The sequence below is a fragment of the Rhinoderma darwinii genome, chromosome 8 (genome assembly GCF_050947455.1).
Source record: "Rhinoderma darwinii isolate aRhiDar2 chromosome 8, aRhiDar2.hap1, whole genome shotgun sequence".
Taxonomy (NCBI): domain Eukaryota; kingdom Metazoa; phylum Chordata; class Amphibia; order Anura; family Rhinodermatidae; genus Rhinoderma; species Rhinoderma darwinii.
In genome coordinates, this window is record NC_134694.1 from 10,123,047 (window position 1) to 10,143,929 (window position 20,883).

Below are 20,883 nucleotides of genomic sequence, written 5' to 3' on the forward strand. Positions count from 1 at the left end.
GGGAGTTGATGGAATTGTTAAAAAATAAAATCATGAGATGTTTGTACAGTTTCTAACTGATACTTTTGCCAAGAAACATTGGTTTGTGAATATAAAACAGTGCCGGAGACCCGAGCACCAGCTTGTGCCAATAAGGTCCATCGATTCAGTGGTGTCCAGAAGCTTCCTCGCCATTGAGGGGGTAGGACATAATAAGCCAGGCCGGTTTATAGAAAATGGGCCCTCGGCAGAAAGTAAAGTAGGGCTCCATGCTCATAATTTCAGACAGTTGTTCTTGTAATTTATATAAAACACAGATACAGATGGAATTTTTACCCAAATACTGCCATACAATGGCCAAATAATGGCACCATACAATCCCTAAATACTGTATCCAAATAATACTACCATATAGTGCCACATAATACAGTCTTATGCAGTAGATCCCACATAATACCATTGTGTGCCCAAATAAATATGCCTCTTAGTGTCCAAATAGTGTAGGGGGTTAATGGTAAAGTCCCTGGTGGTCCAGGGCAGTGAAGGTTTACATGTTCTACACTCAGGATGCTCTTGGGGGTCCAATCCTTGAGGGCCCATTAGGAATCAGGGGCTCTGAGAAATTGCCAAGTTTGCCACCTCCAAAAACCGTCCCTACTTTTAAGTGGGGGTGGTTCTTATAGTAATTATTTTGTAAACGCATTATGACCATAGCACGGCATTACCAGAACTCACTGAATGCACATAGCGCTTATAAAGATATTAGTCCATACTGATGTAATGTAGTGCCAGGGGCAGACGGACAGTTTCCCCGTTCCCAGGTGGGCACTAGTGTCACAGGACCCCCAAGCGGGGGTTCCTCAATTGCGGTCTGTGTGAACCAGAAGGGAATCTATAGACCAGCTCATTTGCCCTGCCCTTGCCAACCGCTTGGTTCAAATGTGGTAATATAGTGCCCTCAGTCGGTTATCTTTGATCTCCTACCAAGCTCCATTTGCTTTTCCCTTTAAGAAGTCCTGTGTATGATATATTTAAGAAGACCTCCGGTGAGTTTCTAAGAAGGTCCTCCGACACCTAGAGTTGATGATAAATATCGATATATAGGAGTAAGTGCCCATCCTTCACCCTCTAGGTTGTTTATACAGTGTAATAACCAGTGACTGTGATAATGCCATTGCAAGCCTCATTACCCAGGCAGCTGCCGTGGTCTCAGGACTCCACAAGAATGGGCCGGGGGCGGGGGAGCAGCGTTGGATTATGGATTTGTCATGTGTGATCTGAGGCCACTGCGCAATGTTTTTGTGCCTCTGAATCAGCTGCCATCTGTTCCCTTAATGTTTATCCACTACTACAAGCGATCCCGAGCTGTGAATTACCCCAAAAGTCCACGCCTAAAGGAGGATATTAAAGGTCAGGATCATAATCATTGCTGCAGAAATAACATTCATTTCATATTGCAAATGCTGACACTTGGGCAGCTGCAGAGAGGCCCTGAGGGTACAGGGTCAATAGTGTCAGACCAGCTATTGGGAGGAGCCTACATTTTGATGCCCTAACATAACCCCGCCTCCCTGATGGCCCCACCCCTTCTGTGATAGTAGGTGGAGGCTGTTCCTAGAAATTGAGACTGAAACGGCTGTCAAGTGACAGCTGCTTTGTTTGTACTAATCATTGGGATAGAGAAGAAAGGAAATTCATGTGATCAGCCACAAGCACTGGATACAAGAAACGGACAAGACCTGGACAACAGGGTTAGGGCATGACCACACGTGGCGGATTTCCTCCGCAACTGTCCGCATCAATGCCGCACAGAATCTGCGTTGCAGATTCTGCTGCGGATCTGCACAAAATGTGCAGTACATTGATGCGGACTAGCTGCTGCGGACTGCGGGAAAAGTGCTTCCCTTCTCCCTATCAGTGCAGGATAGAGAGAAGGGACAGCACTTTCCCTAGTGAAAGTAAACGATTTTCATACTTACCGGCCGTTGTCTTGGTGACGCGTCCCTCTTTCGGCATCCAGCCCGACCTCCCTGGATGACGCGCCAGTCCATGTGACCGCTGCAGCCTGTGCTTGGCCTGTGATTGGCTGCAGCCGTCACTTAGACTCAAACGTCATCCTGGGAGGCCGGACTGGAGACAGACGCAGGGAGTTCTCGGTAAGTATGAACTTATATTTTTTTTTACAGATACATGTATATTGAGATCGGTAGTCACTGTCCCGGGTGCAGAAACAGTTACTGCCGATCGCTTAACTCTTTCAGCACCCTGGACAGTGACTATTTACAGACGTCTCCTAGCAACGCTCCCGTCATTACGGGAGCCCCATTGACTTCCTCAGTCTGGCTGTAGACCTAGAAATACATAGGTCCAGCCAGAATGAAGAAATGTCAAGTTACGCTCCGCACCACACATAACATCTGCGGACTTCATTGCGGAATTTCGATTCTCCATTGAAGTGAATGGAGAACTTCCGCAATGAGTCCGCAACCAGTCCGCCACTGCTCCGCAACAGACAGAGCATGCTGCGGACACCACATTCCGCTCCGCAGCCTATGCTCCGCAGCGGAATTGTACGCATCGTGTAAACGAACACTGCTAAATTAAAGTGAAAGTCAATGGAGAAACGGCTCCGCTGCGGATTAACGCTGCAGAGTGTCCGCAGCGGAATTTAAGTGAAATTCCGCCACGTGTGAACGTGCCCTTAGACTGCCGTGACAAGGGAAGGACTGAGGAACGAAAGCAAGGGAAGCCAGGGACAAGGGGTAAAAAACTGGCACCTTTGAGATGGTTCTCCTGGGAAAACATGAGGGAGGCGCATTATGACGAGCACCTCGATCTTGGTAAATCCAGCTCCTGGAGAGCCGGGGGTCCCCACACAAAAGGGTCCCTCTGCTGTCCACCTGTCATGCGCAACTATATGTAGGTGGAGCGTTACACTATAAAAGTGTATATCCACATAGTCTTTGGAAATATCCCCACAATACATCCCTAACTGCTGTACATTTCAGGGGCATCATCTTCATTACCAATTTACTGTTTCCACTTAATTTTCAATTTGTTTCCACTGTGCATTGTAGAAAAAGAAAACTGATGCCAAGTAGAAACCGTCAACAAGGAGACTAACTTCTTCTAAATTATTTTTTGCCTACAATGCTGATAAACAAAAAATTTTTATATTATGGGTAGGAGACAGATGGAAGGGAGTATGACTGCAGGATCAGACTACACAAGGTTTTATTTGTAGTCTGTAACCATGGAGACACATTGATCTGTATAGGACATGCAGACACAAAACGGTAGCAGATTTTTTAATCACGCCTAGTTGCTTTAATTTTCATTTTAGAGGGATTGGGACAATTTATGCAGGTGGACATAGTCTTTAAAGGGGTATACCCATCATAGACATTTATAGCATATCCACAGGACAGCTTACAAGCCAGTCTTTTCAGCAGGCAAATCTGAAGATTTTAATATTCCTCCTACCTCCGCATATCATTATTATTTGAATGGCACATATTTAAAGAGAGGGATTCTGCTTATGACCCCACATCAATGAATGGTTCCACATGCAACTCCATATTACATTCTCTAAATGGTTCCAAAAGTGGAGCTTCATTTTTTTTTTTTTTAAAACATATTTTTATTGAATTTTTTCAACACAAAAAAAAACACAAATCATACAGTAATGCATTGCCATAATAATAAACATTACAAAAAATGTATAAATGAACATGTGATAGTGAATGCTTCCTAGCAAACTAGGTTTGATCTTGGAAGTTATTCCCCATGGGCTATCAGCCCTCCTTCATCTCCTCTATCCTTCCCGTCCTTTAACCCCACATGTCGGGTATTCCTGTAAACATTGTTACATAACTTTGCATATCTGCCTAACTTACATAACTAAACAATACACAGAACAGATAAGAAATTGGAGCATACATAACAATTGGAGCTTCGTGAAGCAGTTCACCAACTCAGGCAGCTAGTCCGCAAGAATAAAGAAATCCCAGAGGATATATATGCTTTACTCCCGTGATATTTTCAGTGCCCCTAAAGTGCCCTTAAGATCTTCAATCAAGTACCATGACGTTCCCGTAAACGGATCTATGATGTCCCTTCGTTCTTCACTGGTGAAATATTTTGTGAGGAAAAGCTTCCATTTCTCAAAGAATTTTTTGCTCTGCGTGTCTTTATTCTGTAATATACCAATGCGGTCTAGATAAAACAGTTTCCTCAACCCCTGGACCACCATGTTCTGAGTCGGTACTTCAGCTACCAGCCAGTTTTGTAGTATGCATCTCTTTGCCATAATCAGTGTGGCATGGGCCATGGGAGCTAAATGTGTCGTTTCTGTCTCTTCTAATTCTCCATCATGTTGTATATGGAATAAGACCTCCATTGGCCCTAAATTCCCATGGAACCTGCCCACCTGCTGCAATAAGGATGTTATCTCCCCCAGAATGGCTGAATATGTGCACACGCCCAAAGGCCATGATACATGTCTGTCTTTGAGATATTACATCTAGGGCATGACGTTTTCCTATCTGGTTGTGAGGCGGAGGGGGCCAGGGTAAATGCATATATTGCTTGGTGAATGATCTTCAAATGAGTTTCCCTCCAGTTTTCGTTGTGCACGTGTGCCCTGAAATCCACCAGCCCTTTTTCAATATGCTTTTCAATGCCTGGTAAATTAAACAGTTTTTCCCATCTCCCAAAGGCCTGCCCCGGGGACATCTTCACTAGTGTTGGTCTGAGTGTACTATATAATTGGGAAATGGAGTGTCTGTGATTGTCCGCGAACCATGAATCAAACAGGTTGGGGGGGACCTCATCCGCTACATCCGCAAGTTTAGTTTTACAGTGATTAACTATTTGTAAGTACTGTAAGTGCTGATGCCGAACAAAAACATATTTATTCTGGAGCTCCTGCAAGGTTAACCACCTCTTATCCTGCGCGTGGAACATATCCCCCAGAGTCGCTACCCCTTTCTCCCTCCATTCTGACATTAGTTTGTTAGATCTTCCTGCTGCAAACTCTGGGTGCTGCCATAGGGGCATATGTTTTGAAATGCGATAAGAGAGGTTATAATGTTTGCGCAGTACCTTCCAGGCAATGATGGTATCTCGTAACAGAGATGATTTCTTGACGATCTTTGGGAGACAAGTGAACGTTGTGTGTACCAGAGCCATGAGATCCCAAGGTTTTGCTAGCTGTCTCTCCAGTCTAGTATGGGAGTGGAACTCTGTGTTGTGTTTCCAATCTAGCAGATGTCTACTCAAGCAGGCCAGGTTATAACCCCGAATGTTAGGGAAATTGACCCCTCCTTCCGCCTTCCTCATCATGAGTTTCGTGAGCGCTATTCTTGGTTTCTTCCCCCCCCCATATGAATTTGGTAAATGATGAGTTGAGTATATTGATATCTGAGTGCTTGACCAGAAGTGGGATAGTCTGGAGCGGGTAGAGTAATTTCGCAAATCCTGACATTTTGACCAAACAGCTCCTTCCCATCAGTGATAGAGGTAGACTGTGCCATCTCAGAAGATCTGCTTGGATATCTTGTATAAGGGGGGGATAATTTAGATCATACAGCGAGTTGGGTGCCCGACCCACTTTAATACCCAGATAAGTAATGTTTGACTTAGCCATCTCAACATCCAGGGAGGCTAGGGACCGCCTATATGCTGGGTCCTGCGTTCCCAAATCTAATAACTGGCATTTTAACGTGTTAACTTTGTACCCTGAATAGCTCCCAAAGTCGTTCAATGCCTGGAAGATACGCGGAACATCTTTAAGGGGGTCTGCGAGAAATAACAAGATGTCATCTGCAAACAACGTTTCCTTGACCTCCATCTCCCCCACCCTTATGCCCGTATATAAATTGGATGACGCCAGATAACGTGCCAGCGGCTCCAAAGCCAGATTGAACAACAGTGGCGATAACGGGCACCCCTGTCTTGTACCTTTACATAGACGGAATGGTTTAGACAGAAAGCCTGGTGTGGAGATTCTAGCCTTAGGGTCTTTGTATATGTGGTGTAATAATATCCTGAATGCCCCCGTTATTTCCATCTTATCCAGGACAGCATCCAACCAATTCCAACGGACATTGTCAAAAGCTTTCTCCGCGTCAAGTAAAAGTAAAGCCGAATGTTCCCCCGGAAATGGGTTATGCTGTACTCTATCTAGCACTGCCAGAACCGTCCTAATGTTGGTGACCGCCGACCTACCTTTAATAAAACCTACTTGTTCTGGGGCTATGAGGAACGGCATTATATTCGCTAACCTATCAGCTATGATTTTGGAAAGGAGTTTAGCGTCCACGTTTATGAGCGATATGGGTCTGTATGATCCTGGTAGTAGGGGGTCCTTTCCAGGTTTAAGCAATAATTTCACATAAGATGTGTCTGCTGATGGTGGTAACCCCTCCTCTCCCAGAGCATTGTTAAACAAGGAGACCAAAGTCTCCGTAATCTGTTCCCGCATTACTTTAAAAAATTCGCCGGTCAGCCCATCTGGGCCAGGCGCCTTACTATTTTTAAGGTTTCTTATTGCCTCATCCACCTCCTCCCTTGTGACCCTGGCATTTAGAAGTTGCAACTGTTCCGCGGAGATGACCGGTAAAGTGACCTTGTCTAACAGTGTGTCTGTCAATGAAAGGGAAGATGTATCAGAGTACAGCTCCTCATAAAATTTAGCCAAGATGGAATTGATACTAGTTGGATCGCATGTTTCTCGCCCATTATGATCCCTTAATTTCGCTATGTGCTGCACTGAGCGCTTTCCTCGAGCCATATTGGCCAAAAGTTTACCCGCCTTACTTCCGAACTTATGTAAAGTAGCTTCAAAGTCTCGAGTATGCATTGTTTCTTTCTGAGCTGCCCACTCGTCAAAAGAGTGTTTTGCCTGAATCCAGGCCTGTCTAGCATCTAATGTAGGGTGTGCCAAATATGCTGTATAGGTTGCCCTCAGTGCAGCACTTGAAGCATTAAATTTTTGTGTTATTTCCCGTTTTTTGCTGGCAGTATACGCCATTATCCTTCCCCTCAGCACTGCCTTGGCCGTATCCCAGTACAGTGAGGGGTCATCTCTGTGTTCTGAATTCGTCGACGTGTATTCTAACCACCACCCTCTTAGCTGTCTCACAAAGGTGTCATCAGTTGCTAAATGAGCCGGGAATCTCCATATGAAGTCTGATCCTCTGGGATATATTTCCTGAAAATCTACTCGTACCGGGGCGTGATCTGAGATCACTAGGTCCCCTATCTCAGCGGCCCCCAGCCTCGGTTGTAGTGTTGGGGATATTAAGAGGTAGTCAATCCTGGACCAGGACTGTTGAGCGTGGGAGTAATGTGTAAATTCCCGGGCATCCGGGTTACCCCTTCTCCAGGGATCTATTAAGTGTGTTCTTTCCATCAGGGGTCCCAACACTCGGTCCTGTTTTCTGGGAGCCCCTGTTGGAATGGATCCCGTGCTTTGTGAACTGTGTGTGCGTCTATCCTCCTTGTGATCAGAAACTGAATTAAAGTCACCTCCCACTATTTTGTGCTGGACATTATCTGACATAAGGGCCCTTTCCAAACCATTGAAAAACGCAATATTATCACTATTAGGTCCATACACGTTATAAATGCTTAATACCCCACATGGTGTGCTTAGAGTAATATGGAGCAGTCGCCCTTCCTTATCTGCATCAGTGTGGATTACCTCATGTACCAGGTTTCTATTTATTAAAATAAGTACCCCCGCTTTACGGCCACAAGCTGAAGAGCCGTATACTTGGCCCACCCACAACTTTTTCATGCGGTGGAAGTCGCTCTCCTCCAAATGTGTCTCCTGAAGAAGAGCGATGTCCGTATGGAGTTTTTTTAAGTGACGGAGTACCATCATTCTCTTGTTAGGGGACCTGAGCCCCTTTACATTCCACGAGGTCAGCTGCATAAAGTGGGCATTCCGAAAAGGTTCACAATTGACTGGTCATAAATATCTAATTCTAGGCAAGCGTGCTTTGCTGCCTTGGTAGCCACCCGGCGGCGTCTGCTCCAGATTGCTCCCAACATTACAATAACAACATTTGCATTTGGTGCCAGAGAATTGGCACAACCTTTAACAACAAAATGCCCATCCAGGAATGTCACCAGCATTTCCTGTGAGACAAACTTTAAATTGGCATACATAACTTCACTTTTTTCTGGTCTGTGACCCCTCCCCCCCTCCCCTTCCCGCCATCTTTTCGTGATATACTGGAACTTCACATTTTAATTTTTAAAGTATCAAAATAAGTTGGGCTTCCTATACAACACGGGTACAAGTGCTTATGCCTATTATAGCAGGAATTTTGTCGGCATAATATCCCACCAGAACCAGTTGCCACATAAATATATAAGGCACAATCAAATGCGCTCATGGAGCCTCTATGCGATACTTATCAGTCCGGGATGGTTGCAAGCCGGTTTTCTGAGCGTTGTCGATGTGGCATCTTCGACGATTCTGCCCGTTGTTGCTTGGGTGAGGAAGTGGAATTGCGGGCGATATCTGACCATGTACAGTCCCTCGGTGAAGAAACTGGTGTACGGGGTCCTTCCCCTCCTGTACCTTGACTCGCCTTCTCCTCTCCCGATTGTCTAGGGCCCCGAAGTCCAGGGATCTTGTCTACATATAATGCCGCCTCCTCAGGATTGTGGAATACCTTGGTGGCGCCATCCGTCTGCATGATCCTCAAAGTGGCCGGATACTGTAGCTGAAATTTAATTTTGCGTTTGTAGAGGGAGGTGCAAACCCCTCCAAATGCTCTCCGCCGCCTTGTGACTTCTGCCGAATAATCTGCAAACAGGATGACTTTTGCCCCCCTTATATGCAAAGGGGTATTACGGTTCCTGAAAGTGCGCAAAAGTTCCTCTTTGTCATTGTAATCCAAGTACCGCATGATCACCTGGCGCGGTCTGCTTTGTGGCTCTCCTTTGGCGTTGGCGCTCGGACCAGGGGGGCCCACTCTGTGTGCCCTTTCCACTCTGCAAGATCTGGTCAGACCTAGCGCTTCTGGTAACTCCGTCTCGCAGATGCCCTGGAGGAGCTGCGGTCTAATATGCTCAGGCAGTCCCACTATCCTTAAATTGTTTCTTCTGGACCGATTCTCAAGATCTTCTAAGCGGTCTCTGAGTTTTGTGTTATCTCGCATTAGGTCTCTAATGCAGGTATGTGCCCCTGCTGATTCATCCTCCATGAGACCAACCCGCTGCTCCAATTCATCTAGTCGATTGCCATGAGATGTCACCTCATTTTGGAGTTTTTGGAGCGTTGTTGTGACTGTGGCTATTAAGGATTCTCTGATGTCGGGGGCCAGTTGGGTAGCTACCTCAATTGCCAGCTTCCGATAATCAATCTGTGAGTCAGTCATTATCGACGGCGATAGCATTTCCCTCTGAATTTCTGGGCTCTGAGACCGGCTCTGTGAAAGTGGTGGCTGCAGCGGCGCCGCCATCTTGGATGGCCCCTCACCTCGTGTGCTGTGCTCGGCCGGACAGGAGATCTCTCTGCTGCCGCTCCGGAGGAGATATCTCTCCATAAACCTCCCGGTTCTTGTCCCCCACCTCTCCTCCTAATGCCTGGGTGTTTATATCCTGCGGGTGTGTGGCGTAGATGGGTTAGGGGATCAGGGCTTCAGGAGCTCATGCAGCTCCGTCCTCACATCCCAGCGCCGGAACCGGAAGTCCTGGAGCTTCATTTTAAGGGAATATCCTCACGGTGTAGGCCAGGGGGCTGAATAAATGACTACATACTAGGAACCATCATTGTCCTGTATTTTGGGACCATTTTGCTTTTAACATCTCAAATGCTGAGTAAATAGTGGCTGGAACGGCCGCGGTCGCGGAACGCCGCCTTCCCTCACTTCCTGCACATGCGGCCGTTCTGCTCTGCAGTGTCCTCTAGGGTGCGCGCGTGCATCCTCACCCTCTACCTTAAAGGGCCAGTGCGCACACATGCAAAAAGTTACCTAATCAATCCCCAGATCATCCTGGACTATTAAAAGGGCTCTGCCCTTCCACTCCTAGCCTGAACGTTGTCGTGGTCTACCAGTGTTCGTATTGAAAATGGTCCCTTAGTTGTATCCTGTACCCAAATCCTGCTTCCCGTATCCTGTAACTGTGTTTGTTTCTGAGCTGAAGTCTAGGGTTGGAATCGTGTTGTGTCATCTGCCACGTCCAGTGTCATCTGCCACACCAAGCATCATCTGTGCCCCGAACCATATGTGCCAAAGTGTCTGCTACATCTTGTGTTTGTCTGGACTCTTACAGGTACTCTTGTGCTAAAGACTTTGGCATAGACTATTGTTTGGCCAGCAGCCACTCCGCTACGGTGGACCAGCCTAGTGGGTCCACATACCCCAGGATCGTGGCCTTATAGCACCAACCAAGAGCAACAATCTACATGGAGTTCCTCCAAATCCATACGGATACTGTAGGTCGGTTGCTTTCTATGAAATTGCCCCTAATATTTGATATAGGGAAAGTAGATTGTGAGCTCCACTGGGAACAGCGCTATGTAATATATGGAGACTATAAAAAATATAAAATAAATATGGACTTGCTGGAGAGTGGACTTTCCTTCTCATAAGGCAACTACTCTTTACCTAACAGGTGAATTTGTACTACTTGGCCACAATCCAGCTCAGGGCAAGGGTTACAGTATTGATTGTGAGGGTGTTGTGCTTGCAATGAACAGGTAACATGACAGCTACACAGAAGGTGCAGGCGTTCACTACATGTCCTTGTCCTCTTGTAAGAAGACGGAATTCCAGGTGTGACGTTGGTTTCTTAGAATCTCTTGGCAATGGAGCTATCAACCCTGAGATCGCTCCCTGCCAGGCGTGTGATAGGAGCGACGTGCGGACTGCGTGACCCATGAACGCTGCGTGATACTGCAATAACCAGGTTCTCCTGTACCCCGAACAGTCCGAGGGTTGCAAGAAACAGATAATCATCTATTGCCGAGTCTTGTATCCTACTCCAGATTACTGGAAAATTACACTGATAACTTGCTGTAAACAACATACTACATGGAAAGAAGTGGATTTAAAGAGAGTCTATCACCAGAAATGTACCTGTCAAACTAGCAACAGAGTAATATAGTGTAGGCTCACCTGAATTGGCCCCTGTCAATCAACGAAACAAGGGAGGGAGGAATAGACTGGGGAAAGAAGACAGAGGACTTTGGAGCAAAGGTGACGCTCTAAATAAAGTGATTTTCTCTGCAAAGGGGGCACTCATGTGAGAAAGGAAAATATAGTGTAGACTCACCTGAATATAATGTTATTACTCTTGCTGCTGGTTTGATAGGTACATTTCTGGTGACAGACTCAGTGTTGCTATTAGGGTCCCTGATGGGGGCCAGTGCACTATCTGGCGAAAAATGTTGGAACAATTATCTTGTAGAGTAAACGAAGTGCAATACTAGGGCTGTGTGGGGTGAGGTTCTGGTGCAGGGCATACTTTTCAGGGAGGCACCCCTGCTTTTCTAATAGGGGAAGCACTTATAGGACGGGTTAAATTGCCTTAAAGGGACTATTGACTTATGCTGTATCATGGCACTTGGTCCTAGTACCAAACCTAAGCCCCCCCCATCTGCCGATGCGGACACATAGATATAGAGAAATCTATTCGTTTTAGGCTTTTGGTTATGGTTGCCGGCAGTCATTTCTCATATGGCCAAATTATAGCCCCTAAAGACTGTCATCCAGTACTTGGGCACCAACATGTCCAATCAATATGCCCTAAATGTCTGAGATGGGAAAACCCCTTTAAAACCATCAAACATTAAGTTCACAGGTGTAACTATGAGTGTATGTTCACACGGCCTAAAATGCCCCTAAAAAACGGCTAAAAATACGGAGGCTGAACGCCTCCAAACATCTGCCCATTGATTTCAAAGGGAAAAACTGTGTTTCTTCCCACGGGGCGTTTTTTTACATGGCCGTTTGGAAAAACGTCACGAAAAAAACACGCCCTGTAAAAAAGAAGTGCATATCACTTCTTGAGCCGTTTTTCATTGTCTCAATAGAAAAACGGCTCCAAAAAATGGGCGTAAAAAACGCATCAAAAACGCCTAATGCATAAAAAACGGGTGAAAAACAGAGGCTTCTTTCCCTTGAAAACAGCTCAGTATTTTACGCCTGTTTTTCGTTTGCCATGTGAACATATCCTAAGGCCTTATTCACACGGATGTGTCCGTTTTGCGTGCAAAAAACGCTGCGTTTTACACGCGCAAAAGTTCAGTGTGTCATCAGCATATAGTGCACGGCTGCGTGATCTTCGCGCAGCCGGCATCATGACGACACTCTGCTTTTATGTTTACAAACAGAAAAGCACGAGGTGCTTTTATGTTTTCATTCATTAATTTTACTACTATAGCGCGCATCACACGCAGCACCCGGAAGTGCTTCCATGTGCCGAGCGCGATTTGCACGCACCCATTGACTTCAATGCGTGCGTGCTGCGCGAAACACGGGTAAATATAGGACATGTCGTGCGTTTCATGCAGTGTACATACGCTGCGTGAAATTCACTGACAGTCTGAACGGCCCCATAGACTAACATAGGTCCGTGCGACGAGCGTGATTTCCACGGGCGTAGCACGGACGTATTATACGTTCGTGTGAATAAGGCCTAATACTGTAAATATTACATATAAAAGGAGACATATTTCTAGAAACTAATCATCAACTGCAGGATATGTAAAATCGCACTGTATTGACACTGACAATATAGGGACTGGATATATTTACATGTCAGTGTTATTATACATCAGCATCCTGAGAGAGGATTACTAGACTCACGCAAATACAACCCAGGTCACGACAATGACATCAGCTTCATTATACACAAGAATGCTCCAGGAACTTACCTGTCCTCTATATGTTATATGTCCTGTCTACCGTGCAAACTTCTACTTAGTAGGGAAATTCTACTCAGATATGAAAACTCGTCCACCAAGCAATATTATAGTAGTTACATTCTTGTACATAGGTGGCAGTATTATAGTAGTTATATTCTTGTATATAGGGGCAGTATTATAGTAGTTATATTCTTGTATATAGGGGGCAGTATTATAGTAGTTATATTCTTGTATATAGGAGCAGTATTATAGTAGTTATATTCTTGTATATAGGGGGCAGTATTATAGTAGTTATATTCTTGTATATAGGAGGCAGTATTATAGTAGTTGTATTCTTGTATATAGTGGCAGTATTATAGTACTTATATTCTTGTATATAGGGGGCAGTATTATAGTAGTTATATTCTTGTATATAGGAACAGTATTATAGTAGTTATATTCTTGTATATAGGGGGCAGTATTATAGTAGTTATATTCTTGTATATAGGGGCAGTATTATAGTAGTTATATTCTTGTATATAGGGGCAGTATTATAGTAGTTATATTCTTGTATATAGGGGCAGTATTATAGTAGTTATATTCTTGTATATAGGAGCAGTATTATAGTAGTTATATTCTTGTATATAGGTGGCAGTATTATAGTAGTTATATTCTTGTATATAGGGGGCAGTATTATAGTAGTTATATTCTTGTATATAAGGGCAGTATTATAGTAGTTATATTCTTGTATATAGGTGGCAGTATTATAGTAGTTATATTCTTGTATATAGGGGGCAGTATTATAGTAGTTATATTCTTGTATATAGGGGCAGTATTATAGTAGTTATATTCTTGTATATAGGGGGCAGTATTATAGTAGTTATATTCTTGTATATAGGGGCAGTATTATAGTAGTTATATTCTTGTATATAGGGGCAGTATTATAGTAGTTATATTCTTGTATATAGGGGGCAGTATTATAGTAGTTATATTCTTGTACATAGGGGGCAGTATTATAGTAGTTATATTCTTGCACATAGGTGGCAGTATTATAGTAGTTATATTCTTGTATATAGGGGCAGTATTATAGTAGTTATATTCTTGTACATAGGGGGCAGTATGATAGTAGTTACATTCTTGTATATAGGGGCAGTATTATAGTAGTTATATTCTTGTACATAGGGGGCAGTATGATAGTAGTTACATTCTTGTATATAGGAGCAGTATTATGGTAGTTATATTCCTGTATATAGGGAAAGTATTATAGTAGATATATTCTTGTACATAGGAGCAGTATTATAGTAGTTATATTCTTGTATATAGGGGCAGTATTATAGTAGTTATATTCTTGTATATAGTGGGCAGTATTATAGTAGTTATATTCTTGTATATAGGAGGCAGTATTATAGTAGTTCTATTCTTGTATATAGGGGCAGTATTATAGTAGTTATATTCTTGTATATAGGGGCAGTATTATAGTAGTTATATTCTTGTATATAGCGGGCAGTATTATAGTAGTTATATTCTTGTATATAGGGGCAGTATTATAGTAGTTATATTCATGTATATAGGGGCATTATTATAGTAGTTATATTCTTGTATATAGGGGGCAGTATTATAGTAGTTATATTGTTGTATATAGGTGGCAGTATTATAGTAGTTATATTCTTGTATATAGGAGCAGTATTATAGTAGTTATATTCTTGTACATAGGGGGCAGTATTATAGTAGTTATATTCTTGTACATAGGGGGCAGTATTATAGTAGTTATATTCTTGTATATAGAGTCAGTATTATAGTAGTTATATTCTTGTATATAGGGGGCAGTATTATAGTAGTTATATTCTTGTATATAGGGGGCAGTATTATAGTAGTTATATTCTTGTATATAGAGTCAGTATTATAGTAGTTATATTCTTGTATATAGGGGGCAGTATTATAGTAGTTATATTCTTGTATATAGGTGGCAGTATTATAGTAGTTATATTCTTGTATATAGGAGGCAGTATTATAGTAGTTATATTCTTGTATACAGGGGGCAGTATTATAGTAGTTATATTCTTGTATACAGGGGGCAGTATTATAGTAGTTATATTCTTGTACATAGGGGGCAGTATTATAGTAGTTATATTCTTGTACATAGGGGGCAGTATTATAGTAGTTATATTCTTGTATATAGGAGCAGTATTATAGTAATTATATTCTTCTATATAGGAGCAGTATTATAGTAGTTATATTCTTGTATATAGGGGCAGTATTATAGTAGTTATATTCTTGTATATAGGGGGCAGTATTATAGTAGTTATATTCTTGTATATAGAGTCAGTATTATAGTTGTTATATTCTTGTACATAGGGGGCAGTATTATAGTAGTTATATTCTTGTATATAGGAGCAGTATTATAGTAGTTATATTCTTGTATATAGGGGGCAGTATTATAGTAGTTATATTCTTGTATATAGGGGGCAGTATTATAGTAGTTATATTCATGTATATAGGGGGCAGTATTATAGTAGTTATATTCATGTAAATAGGGGCAGTATTATAGTAGTTATATTCTTGTACATAGGGGCAGTATTATAGTAGTTATATTCTTGTATATATGAGCAGTATTATAGTAGTTATATTCTTGTACATAGGGGCAGTATTATAGTAGTTATATTCTTGTATATAGGGGCAGTATTATAGTAGATATATTCTTGTATATAGGGAGCAGTAGTATAGTAGTTATATTCTTGTACATAGGGGGCAGTATTATGGTAGTTATATTCTTGTATATAGGGGGCAGTATTATAGTAGTTATATTCTTGTATATAGGGGGCAGTATTATAGTAGTTATATTCCTGTATATAGGGAGCAGTAGTATAGTAGTTATATTCTTGTACATAGGGGGCAGTATTATAGTAGTTATATTCTTGTATATAGGGGCAGTATTATAGTAATTATATTCTTGTATATAGGAGCAGTATTATAGTAGTTATATTCTTGTATATAGGGGGCAGTATAATATTAGTTCTATTCATGTAAATAGTAGGTAGTAGTTATATTCTTGTACATAGGGGGCATTATTAAATCACTGAAAAATTAATTACATTTACTTAAAATCACTGACAATGGCCATACTTCGGCTCGGTTCACACATAGTGTAAATAATGTGGATTTTCCGCAACAGATTTAGTTGGGGAAAATCCGCAGCATAATACAGTAGCAGCAGAGTAGATAAGATTTGAACAAATCTCCTCCACACGCTGTGTAAATTATACCAGATAAAACGCTCAGAAATTGAGCTGCAGTGCGTTTTTTTTAATCCGCAGCATGTCAATTATATTTGCATAATCGCTGCTTTTTTTGCTGCGGGTTTTCCCCATTGAATTCAATGGGAGATAAAACCCGCAACAAATAGCAGATGTTGGGATTTTAGCCGCGGAAAAGCTGAGATTCTGCCGCAAAAAAACTGCAACAATTTTAAAAAATTTGCTTGTGGGCTTGTCCACACGTAGCGGAATTGCTGCGTATTTTCCGTTCGGAATTGCGGACGGAAAATACGCAGCAGAATACAGTAGCAGCATAGTGGATGAGGTTTAACAAATCCCATCCACATGCTGCGTAAGATTTCCGAGCAGAAATTGACCTGCGGTGCGTATATTTTTCGTACTGCAGCATGTCAATTCCTGCTGCGGTAAGTGGACAGAATTGCTGCGTTTTTCAGAGGAGATGTCACCATCTCCCAGCATTGAAAAAACGTAGCAAAATCCAGTAACATTTTTAAATTGTTTTGTGAGACCTAAGGAGTGGGCTTGAAAAGTAAAAGCAGCTTTCTGCGCCAGAAATGTGCTAGATTAGTTGTAAATTACACTCCCCCACTCCTATTGGTAGAGAATACAAAGTGCGAAACAAAAACAAGTCTGAAATTTGTGTTGACTCCTGAAACATGATGGGAATTTCTCTATCTTTCCTGCATCAATCACTCTATTATACTGTACATTCTTGCTGAAACTACTACTACACTTCGGAAAGCTTGCAGCATACATGCCCAGTTTAAAGAGGCCCCGTCACTAGTTTAGTAATGCCCAATCTCCTAGCGGATCTAATATGCGCTGTCACACTGATAACGTTGGTGAAAATTGTGTCCCAAAGCTTTTATTTTTCTAAAAGTTATGAGCTTTTTTCTCAATATGTAAATGAAGCTATACTAGCCAAGTGGGCGTCACCACCAGCGATTCTCCTATAGGTGGAGCCTCCTAACAGCCTCTGACCTGTCCTATCAGCATGAAGCTGCTTCACACAGTGTGAGAGACTGAGGCTGGAGGGAAGGGGGATCACTTATAACAGGCATATCTCGGGCTGTGGACCACCTAGTACAGTGATTGTGGGGGCATATGAATGCTGTGAAACAACCGGAGATATCAACAGTTGAATACACAGTCGGGAATGGAAGCTGTATACTATATGATCACGCTGTGTTGCTGGGCAGGGAAGAGGAGAACTGTATGATGCTGATTGGACAGTGTCGTACAGAAAACATTACACCGCCCAGAGTGAAAAGAAAGCGTAAGCTCCCATTTAGCAAGTTGGCATAGCCACATTAGCGTATTTAGAAAAATGCTCAGAACTTTGCAAATAAACGTGTTTTTTTTTAAAAAAAATTAAAAATACACACTGTAGTTATCAGCAGCACAGCGCCTATTAGATTAGTTAGGAGATAGGGAATTAATAAACTAGTGCCAGATCCTCTTTAAAGGAGCTAAACACCTTTACAAGTATGAGATGGTAATTAGACATGTCATCGAAGTCGGTCTGCACCACTAATGCTAGAATGAGGTAGATCCCCAAGTGTTTTTACTTTTTTTCCCCAGAAGAGTCTCTGATCACACATTGCCCCACACATTGTCACACACTGCACTCACAGCGATTAGCTGTATCATTGGGGAACCATTGCAGCAAGTGTTCAATTCCCCTGCAGTGCCCCCACAGGGAAAAGAAAGTATTGCAGGTTGCCCATTTAAATAAATGGCTGTCTGTGTAATGTATGGACGTGCCTAGTCCTCCAGTGGAAGCGGCACTCTTTGTAGCTGCTCTGGCTATTCGATGGAGGTCCCAAACCCCTTTAAATAGAGAGGTGGCTGTCTATGTGCGACCACTCTCCACTGACATGAATGGAAACTTTTGAGTGAGAGTAGTCACAGGCTTCCACAACTCTAAATGATCTCTATGGAGAGGAAGGGCGCATTCGCTGAACCAACTCATTTTTTTGGGCATTAGTAGTTGTTATAGCACTGAATGTTCAGGAAAACAAACGGGACATTTAGACTAAAACATTTGCACATTTTCTTTTGCCATATGCAGCTGCTCAGAAAATAAGCCTTTGCCTGCCAAATGTTAGAACTGGAGGGAATACAACAGGAAAAGCACAAGATTCCCTGTGTAAGCTAAAACAGAATCTAAACCATGATAGGGAAAACCCCAGACTAGATTCCTGTATGGTATATAAGGATATAGTGTATATAGGAATACTGCCTTAGTGTGGTTATCAAACAATAAAATGAGAACCTCGATAAGCCGCCTACTGGTTAGGAGTGGTATTAAATGTTACTTGTCAGTAAAACTGAAAACGGAAGTCTTGATAAACGAAAATAATGTCTATATAATAAATAATCCCAACTACGTGTAAATACATAAGTCTCCAGGTTTTCTAAGCACGGCCGGATTATAAGGACAGCGAAGGCAGATATTGCCCCAAGGCTCCACCACCTAGAGAAATTCAACCCCACCACATAGGGATTTACAGTAAGGGTTTACTACAAGACAACTTGGAAATCTGAGGCCTGAGCGCTGTTATATGTACACTGTATGGTATTGCTTGGGTACTGCATTGTGCTATGGCTTGGGCACTCTATGGTGGTATTATTTGGACCCTGTATGGCACTTTTATTTGCACACTGTATGGATTTCTTCGAGGACTATCATTCTAGTTCTATGGCTTATATTCCTTTATTATATTCTGCTGTATTTTCTACATGTATAAATGCTCCATGCTACCGTCTCCAGAGTTTGCGGCAGTCCCGGTGTATTGTACTAGACGCTGCTTTGTATGATGCGGTTTGTGTTCTTTGTGTAGTCGTTATGTTGAGTCTGCAGGAATCGTCGCTCTGTACCAGGTGCTGTACTGTGCTCCCATGTCATGTCACTTGGAAAATACCTGAGCTGGCTTTTTACTTCTTCCTGGGTTTCTAAGTAAACAGAGTAATAATGTTTCAGGGACACAGACGTTCCCAATGGTCAAAGCTGCAGGAACTGTCACACTTTCCAGAAGACAGAATATTCAGGAAAATTAATTAAGTATTTTTAGTTAAAGGGATTTTCTGTTTTGAACAATGTATTGGAAATCTTCCAACAACAAGCTGATTATGAGGGGCCCCAATGATCAGCTCATATAAGAGGGGTCCACCAAGTCAAATGCTTGTCTTTCTTAAGCAATACACCTAGATAAAACCAATGGGTCCTCCAGGTTAGTGAAACTGTTGGGTCCTCCAGATCAGTAAAACCATTGGGTCCTCCAGATCAGTGAAACCATTAGGTCCTCCAGATGAGTGAAACCTTTGGGTCCTCCAAATAAATTAAACCATTGAGTCCTCCAGATCTGTGAAACCATTGGGTCCTCCAGATCTGTGAAACCATTGGGTCCTCCAGATCTGTGAAACCATATTGTCCTCCACATCAGTGAAACCTTTAGGTCCTCCACATCAGGGAGACCCCTGGGTCCTCCAGATAAGTGAAACCATCGGGTCCTCCAGATCAGTGAAACCACTGGATCCTCCAGATCAGTGAAACCATTAGGTCCTCCAGATCTGTGAAACCTTTAGGTCCTCCAGATCAGGGAGACCCTTGGGTCCTCCAGATCAGTGAAAACTATTGGGTCCTCCAGATAAGTGAAACCATTGGGTCCTTCAGATCTGTGAACCCATTGGGTGCTCCAGATCTGTGAAATCATTCGATCCTCCAGATCTGTGAAACCATTGGGTCCTCCAGATCTGTGAAACCTTTAGGTCCTCCAGATCAGGGAGACCTTTAGGTCCTCCAGATCAGGGAGACCCTTGGGTCCTCCAGATCAGTGAAAACTATTGGGTCCTCCAGATAAGTGAAACCATTGGGTCCTCCAGATAAGTGAAACCATTGGGTCCTTCAGTTCTGTGAACCCATTGGGTGCTCCAGATCTGTGAAATCATTCGGTCCTCCAGATCTGTGAAACTATATGGTACTCCAGATCAGGGAAACCTTTAGGTCCTCCAGATCAGTCCAACCATTGGGTCCTCCAAATCTGTGACAGCATTGGTTGGGTCCTCCAAATCTGTGACAGCATTGGTTGGGTCCTCCAAATCTGTGACAGCATTGGTTGGGTCCTCCAAATCTGTGACAGCATTGGTTGGGTCCTCCAAATCTGTGACAGCATTGGTTGGGTCCTCCAAATCTGTGACAGCATTGGTTGGGTCCTCCAAATCTGTGACAGCATTGGTTGGGTCCTCCAAATCTGTGGCAGCATTGGTTGGGTCCTCCAGATCAGTGGCAGCATTGGGTCCTCCAGATCAGTGGCAGCATTGGGTCCTCCAGATCAGTGGCAGCATTGGGTCCTCCAGATCAGTGACAGCATTGGGTCCTCCAGATCAGTGACACCATTGTGAATCAGTATCAGGAGTGTTCCTTTAAAGAGGCTCTGTCACCAGATTATCAAATCCCTATCTCCTATTGCATGTGATCGGCGCTGCAATGTAGATAACAGGAACGTTTTTTGTTTTTTTTTAAACGATCATTTTTGGCCAAGTTATGAGCAATTTTATATTTATGCAAATGAGCCTTTCTAATGGACAACTGGGTGTGTTTTCTCTTAATTACCAACTGGGTGTGTATTGTGTTTTTAGCAACTGGGCGTGTTTACTTCTTTCACTGCACAATCACACTGTGCTGTGGATCATGCTGGGCTGGAACAATGAGAAGTGCAGGACACTGATTGGTCAGCCTCATACACTCCTCTGTACAAC

The 20,883-nt window shown here is 43.0% G+C and overlaps 1 protein-coding gene across 4 annotated transcripts in view; it reads right to left on the reverse strand.

Annotated features, from left to right (window-relative positions):
• LOC142659187 (uncharacterized) overlaps positions 1-20,883 on the reverse strand; it is a 186,550-nt gene that overhangs the window by 29,110 nt on the left and 136,557 nt on the right. The window lies entirely within an intron of this gene.